Source organism: Piliocolobus tephrosceles, chromosome 12 (assembly GCF_002776525.5).
Source record: "Piliocolobus tephrosceles isolate RC106 chromosome 12, ASM277652v3, whole genome shotgun sequence".
Lineage (NCBI taxonomy): Eukaryota > Metazoa > Chordata > Mammalia > Primates > Cercopithecidae > Piliocolobus > Piliocolobus tephrosceles.
Genome location: NC_045445.1, coordinates 30366639 through 30374117, shown reverse-complemented (window position 1 = coordinate 30374117; position 7479 = coordinate 30366639). Strand labels below are relative to the sequence as shown.

At 44.8% G+C, this 7479-nt stretch overlaps 1 pseudogene; it reads right to left on the bottom strand.

The window, feature by feature from the left end:
- Positions 1–2026: 2026 nt before the first annotated feature.
- LOC111531548 lies at positions 2027–4118 on the bottom strand (annotated as a pseudogene).
- Positions 4119–7479: the final 3361 nt, after the last annotated feature.

The window sequence follows — 7479 nt, the reverse complement described above, 5'->3', positions numbered from 1 at the left end:
CTTCCTTCCTTCCTTCCTTCCTTCCTTCCTCCCTTTCTTTCTTCCTTCCTTCCTTCCTTCCTTCCTTCCTTCCTTCCTTCCTTCCTTCCTTCCTTCCTTCCTTCCTTCTTTTTTGAGATGGAGTGTCACTCTGTTGCCCAGGCTGGAGTGCAATGGTGCTATCTTGGCTCACTGCAGCCCCCGCCTCCCGGGTTCAAGTGATTCTCCTGCCTCAGACTCCCAAGTAGCTGGGATTACAGATGCCCACCATTATGCCTGGCTATTTTGTTTTTAATCTTTAGTAGAGATGGGGTTTCACCATGTTGAGCAGGCTGGTCTCGAACTCCCGACCTCAGGTGATCTGCCCCCATTGGCCTCCCAAAGTGCTGAGATGACAGGCATGAGCCACTGCACCTGGCCTGATCTCCCACTTTTCAGAAACCAGAAGGCTTGGCAACCTCATGTTGACTGAACTCTCTTTTCCTTCAGGCTAGGGGAAGGGCAACCCTGCATCCATAAGTGCAGGAAATATCGGCAAGTACTGTAGACTGTTGTGGTCTGAGACAATAGCAACACTGGTGGAAATCACAAGTCCTACATCCCCATCCTGTAGGACTTCTATTATCTGGAGTGCAGTGGTGTGATCTCAACTCATTGCAACCTGTGCCTCCCGGGTTCAAGCGATTCTTGTGCCTCAGCCTCCTGAGTAACTGGGATTACTGATGTTCACCACCACGCCTGGCTAATTTTTGTAGTAGAGATGGGATTTTACCATGTTGGCCAGGCTAGTCTCGAACTCCTGGCCTCAAGTGATCTTCCTGCATTGGCCTCCCAAGGTGCTGGGGTTACAGGTGTGAGCCACTGGGCCCAGCCAGACGTCTATTATCTTTATCCTTTTCCTGCTTCTACAGCAACAGACTTGATGTAAACAACCTAGAAATTCAACAAGAATAAAAAAAAAGTCAATTATTTTTGCTGACAATGACCTCAGCTATTGGTGATACACAGATTTCTAGGTCCTGTCACTTGCTCAAAGCTACAGTCACAGGAAGATTTGTAAATGCACTTTTATAAGGGGTACATTCCAAGCAGCTTGCTGCAGTCTCCACCATATCCAGTATTTCTGTACCAATTATAGTTCACACCTGACTCCCATCATCTTCTGAGTGACATCAGCCTATGGAATGTTTGATATCAGGGCATGTCTCCTTATAGAATCTCGTGATAAACTTCTCAACAGTCCTGGGCATCATATGACATCCTCTGGGAACAATGGAACAAATTTGTCCTATTCTCCGAAGCACAGGTGCTTGTCATAACAGCTGGCCTTTCCTCAGGATAACCTCTAGTCTCACAGAAAGTATAGGCATCCAGGTCACAAATTAGAATAACCAAAACCTTGCATTGTTTCCTAGGAGAGCTTAGGTAGCAAAACAAATATGACCAAAACCAGAATGAGAATTACTCTGTCATTTTACTTTTTCTGTAGAGGCCCACAAAAGCTGTCCACTCCTTCATATAGAGTTCAAGTCTGTTTGCCACCCACTGCACATAGTAAACAAAACCCCAAGATTACAGGTAGATTCAAACATAAGGTCTTTAGTGGTGGTGCATACCTGTAGTCGCAGCTACTCAGGAGGCTGAGGCATGAGAATCGTTTGAACCCTGGAGGTGGAGGTTGCAGTGAGCTGAGATTGCACCACTGCACTCCAGCCTGGGTGACAGAGGGAGACCCTGTCTCAAAAAAATGTACATATATAGCCTTTGTTAGTGCACAAACTGGAGCAATGTGAGGCAGTCAGTTGCCAGGTGGTGACTAGGAGGCTGGAAGAATGACCAAGAGTTGTGTGAGACCAAGAATTTCCATGAAGGGATGCCTTCCACATAAGCCTCCAGCAGGACCCAGGCTGGGCCCTCCTGACCAAAACTGGGTCAGATGTATGCTGTGATCAGTCAGAAAAGGGAATGAATTTCCCCTAAAGGCTCAGACTGCTCGAAATTTCCTCCAAAGAAGAGAACACATAGATGTCTGCCTTGCCTCAGAACATCAGGGTGACCAATTCCTACTGTGCAAGGTAGTGGAGGGGAGATGGTTTCTACCAGAGAAACTTGGAAGCATAAGGTTCAACTTCAGGCAGGTGGCTCCCTCATAAATGCTCTCCACGGCCACAATACTACAGAGACAGTACATTCTCTCTAGGTCTAAGGCTCTTCTGAAGTGTGGACTTTCAGGAGCTAAATGATGATAGATCTTGAAGGTAAATGCTCTTCCACGTTTGCTGCATTCATGAGGCCTCCACGTATTATGACATTTTTGGTGATGAATGAGGCTGGAGAACTGGCTAAAGGAATTCCCACATTGGTTGCACTCATAAGGCCTTTGTCCAGTGTGAACCACCTGATGTTGAATAAGGCCAGACTTTTGGCTAAAGGACTTTCCACTCTGGCCACACTCATAAGGCCTTGCTCCAATATGAATTCTCTTGTGTTGGATAAGGATGGAGGCCTTTCTCCAGTGTGAACTCTCTGCTGACTAAAGGATTTCCCACGCTGGCCACACTCTTAAGGCTTGTTCTGGTGTGAATTCTTTGGTGTTGATTAAGAATGGCACTTTGACTACAGGAATTCCCACATTCATCACACTTATAAGGTCTTTCTCCAGTATGAACTCTTCAGTGTTTAACAAAAGTGGCTTTTTTGCTAAAGGATTTCCCACATTGGCTACTCTCATAAGGCCTTGCTCCAGTGTGTATTTTCTGGTGGTCAACAAGGCTGGAGTTTTGTCTAAATAATTTTCCACATTTGCTGCACTCATAAGGCCTTTTTTTAGTGTGGATTCTCCGATGGTCATTCAGGTGGGAGGTTTGGCTAAAGAATTTTCCACATTCATTGCATTCTGAGAGTCTTTCCCCAGTATGCACTCTCTGGTGCTAAACAAATGAGTACTTGCCACAGAAGGCTTCCCCACATTTGCCATTTTTTGTTTTGTTTTGTTTTGTTTTTGAGACAGACTTTCACTCTGTTGTCCAGGCTAGAGTGCAGTGGCGTGATCTCAGCTCACTACAACCTTTGCCTCCTGGGTTCAAGCAATTCTCCTACCTCAGTCTCCCAAGTAGCTGGGACTATAGGTACACACCACCACACTTGGCTAATTTTTTTTTTTTTTTTTTGTATTTTTAGTAGAAACAGGGTTTCACCATGTTGGCCAGGAAGGTCTCGAACTCCTGACCTCAGGTGATCTGCCCACCTCGGCCTCACAAAGCGTTGGGATTACAGGTGTAAGCCACTATGCCCGGCCGGCTTTCCCACATTTGATACACTCATAAAGGCTTTTTCCAGTGTCGACTCTTAGACAGTGAACAGGAGTGTTTGTGCCTGGAAGCTTCCCACACTGACCTGACTTGTAATAACTTTGTTGACTGTGAGTGTCCTCTCCACATTTGGTGATCGTATTGGGCTTCTCAGTTTTAGGAAAGACCAGGGATCTAGAAGCCCCAAGATGACTGGGCGGTCCTTCCGAACCTCGCATTTGCGGAAGGACTTCCCTGACATACGGCAAAGGCAGTGCTTCACATACGGAAAAGGCAGAGCTTCACATACGAGGCTCTGTCCATGTTCCTCTTCAAGGATTTCTTTGCACTGTGATGTTTCTGTGCTGGTACTGGTTTGCACGTGCTCCAACCAAGTATGGTTCCTTCCCGAAGAGATTAGCCAGAGGCAAAATATCTTTCAGGAATGGAACACATATCTCACAGGGTTCAGTCGTCCGTGCGGATGAACCTGCCTTAGACTGTGACACTCCCACAGAAACATTCTGCTCAGAAGGTGTCTCTTCATCCCCTCTACCATGCCCACAACCCAGTGAGGCTACTTTTACAAGAGGCACATTCCAACTAGCTTGCTGCAGGCTCCACCACATCCAGTATTTCTGTACAAAATCCTGGGAAAAATACAAGTGCAAAGTTCTCCAGCATTACTTCAAGGTATAGGAGTCTCTGAGCCTCATCAGGAAGTCCCCACTCTTCCTGTGAGAAGTAAATGGCGATGTCCTCAAAGTTCAAACAGCCCTTTGTGAGATTTATATGTACTTCTGTAGTCATGGTAACCTGAGTCAGGGCCCTCAGCTCTGCCGCTGCCATTGGAGCCTGTGGGCAGTGCGGGGCTGGGACCAGGACCAAGACTAGCGCGGGGACCCGAGTAAAGCTGTTACCCCTGCAGCCACCGACCCCCATACCCGCCCCTGTTCAGCAGGAGAACCCCTCCCCTCGCCCCTTCCTGCCCTCTCGCCAAACAACGTGCTCCCAAAGCTCGGATGGCCTGGATGGACTCAAGAGCTGCTAAAATGACTGCCACTGGAGCAATACCCTGGTTTTTTTTTTTTTTTTTTTTTTTTTTTTTAGATTTTTTTTTTTAGACAGAGTCTCGCTCTGTTGGCCAGACTGGAGTGCAATGGCACGATCTCGGCTCGCTGCAACCTCTGCCTCCTGGGTTCAAGCGATTCTCCTGCCTCAGCCTCCCAAGTAGCTGGGATTACAGGTGCCCGCCACCACACCCAGCTAATTTTTCTGTTTTTGATAGAGATGGGGTTTCACCGTGTTGGTCAGGCTGGTCTCAAACTCCTGACCTCAGATGATCCACCTGCCTCAGCCTCCCAAAGTGGTGGGATTACAGGCGTAAGCCACTGTGCCCGGCCTCTTTTGTATAGGTAAATAATGATCAAATATTGGCAACTTTATATGGTTTATCCTAATATTTAAGGCTAAAAACTTGCTGTAAGCACTGGTATTTCCCATAAAATACTGATATTACAAAATTATTTATTGTTGATGAGTGCATTTATTTATAGTAAAAGTGCAAATCATGCATGGGAAAGATACACACCAGTTTTAGGATAGTAGTTAGTTTAGAGAAGGAAGGGATGATGAAGGAATATAGATGTAACATTTCATTTCTTACAAATACAGCATTAAAATATGAATAAACATGTATAGCAAATAAGGCAGAATAGTAACATCTGTTTAATTTTGTTAGTGGGTAAATCCCACAAGATTTTATATTTAGAGGAGTTTGAGACCAGCGTGACCAACATGGTGAAACCCTATCTCTACTAAATATACAAAAATTAGCTGGGCATGGTGGCACAGGCCTATAATCCCAGCCACTTGGAAGGCTGAGGCAGGAGAATCATTTGAACCCAGGAGGCGGAGGTTGCAGTCAGCTGAGATTGCACCACTGCACTCCAGTCTGGGCAACAGAGTGAGACTCTGTCTCAGAACAACAACAACAACAAAAAAATCCAGGATCCAACTTAGGATCATAAAATACATTTAGTTGTCAGTGTTTGTTTAATTTCCCTTAATCTAGAGCAGTTCCCCTCTACATTTTTTCTTCAGTCTTTCATGACATTGCCTTTTTCAAAAGTCCAAGCTAGTTATTTTATATTTGTCTGACTGTCTTATTTTGATTAAATCCAAATTAAAAATACTTGGCAGAATACTACATAGGTAATGTTATGTCCTTTGTGCATCTTATCAGGAGACACAAGTTTGTCCCATTATTTATCTCTGTTCTTTTTTGTTTGTTTGTTTGTTTCTTTTATTTTATTTATTTATTTTTTTGAGACAAGGTCTTGCTCTGTTGCCCAGGCTGCAAAGTGCAGTGGCATGATCATGGCTTACTGCATCCTTGAACTCCTGGACTCAAGTGATCTTCCCATCTCAGCCTCCTGAGTAGTTGGGACTACAGGCATGTACAACCACGTCCAGCTGATTTTTAAAATTTTTTTGTAGAGATGGGATCTCATTATGTTGCCCAGGCTGGTCTTGAACTTCTGGCCTCAAGGGATCCTCCTGCTTCAGCCTCCCAAACTACTGGAATCACAGCCTGACCCAATGTGCCCAGCCTCACCTCCATTCTTTTTATGGTTTGTTTTCAGAAAAGCACAATTTTAATGCTGCCAGCGGTATTGACAAATATTTGAGCTCAGATTTGACCCTACATAGATCTATGGCTATCTCAACAAGACATCATAGAACTTACTTGTTCATAATGTTGACAATGAGACATTAAGAAAGGATATATGTTGATCAATATCTTTAAAGAGCATATTTTACTAGTAGCTTCAATAATATTTACCATTTCTGAAATTCCTATTTCATATAATGACATTTTTACAATCACTGTTAGATTGATTGATTGATTGATTTTGAGGTGGCATCTCGCTCTGTTGCCCAGGCTGGAGTGCAGTCGCTCAATCTCAGCTCACTGCAACCTCTGCCTTACAGGCTCAAGTGATTCTCGTGCCTCAGCCTGCCAAGTAGCTGGGATTACAGGTGTGCCACCAAGCCCGGCTAGTTTTTTGTATTTTTAGTAGAGACAGGGTTTGGTCATGTTGCCCAGGCTGGTCTTGAACTCCTGAGTGCAGGCAATCTGCCCACCTTGGCTTTCCAAAGTGCTAGGATGACAGGCGTGAGTCAACGCACCTGACCTCATTGTAGTGTTTTTTAGTAGAGACGGGCTTTCTTTCTTTCTTTTTTTTTTTTTGAGATGGAGTCTTGCTCTGTCACCCAGGCTGGAGTGCAGTGGCATGATCTTGGCTCACTGCAAGCTCCACCTCCCGGGTTCACGCCATCCTCCTGCCTCAGCCTCCTGAGTAGCTAGGACTACAGGCGCCTGCCACCACGTCTGGCTAATTTTTTGTATTTTTAGTAGAGACGGGGTTTCACCGTGTTAGCCAGGATGGTCTCGATCTCCTGACCTTGTAATCTGCCTGCCTCAGCCTTCCAAAGTGCTGAGATTACAGGCATGAGCCACTGCACCTGGCAGAGACGGGTTTTCACCATGTTGGCTAGGCTGATATCGAACTCCTGACCTCAAGTGATCCACCAACCTCAGTATCCCAAAGTTCTTTTTTTTTCTCTTTTTATTTTTTCCCCCTTTCCCCTCCCCCTTTCCTGGCCTTCACTGGGTTTTGAACACTCTTGGGAGTTATTTTCTTTTCCCACAACATTTCACTTTCTCCTGGCTTCCATTGTTGCTGATAAAAAGTTGCATGTCAGTCTTATCATTGTTACTTGATGATTTTCTGTCTTTTTCTCTGGTTGCTTTTAAGATTTTCTCCTTGTCTTTCTGTACATTCACTGTTATGTATCAAGAAGTGGGTTTCTTTTCATTTATTCTGCTTTGGGTTTCTTCAATCTGTCAGTTGGTGTCTTTCACAGGTTCTAAGAAATTCTGTCATTATGTTTCTGAATGTTGCCTTTTTCTCATTTTTCTTTCTTCTTTGTCTCTCTGGAACTCTGAGTATAACCAATCCTCATTATTTGTGGACTGCATATGTGCAGATTCACCTACTTGCTAAAATCTATTTGTATCCCCAAATTAATCTTATTTTCATGGTCATTCATGGACATGCTCAGAGTGGCAAAAAATTGGAGTCACCTGATGTAGATGTCCCCAGCTGAGGTCAAACAAGGTGATGCTCTGCCTACTTGCTTCAGC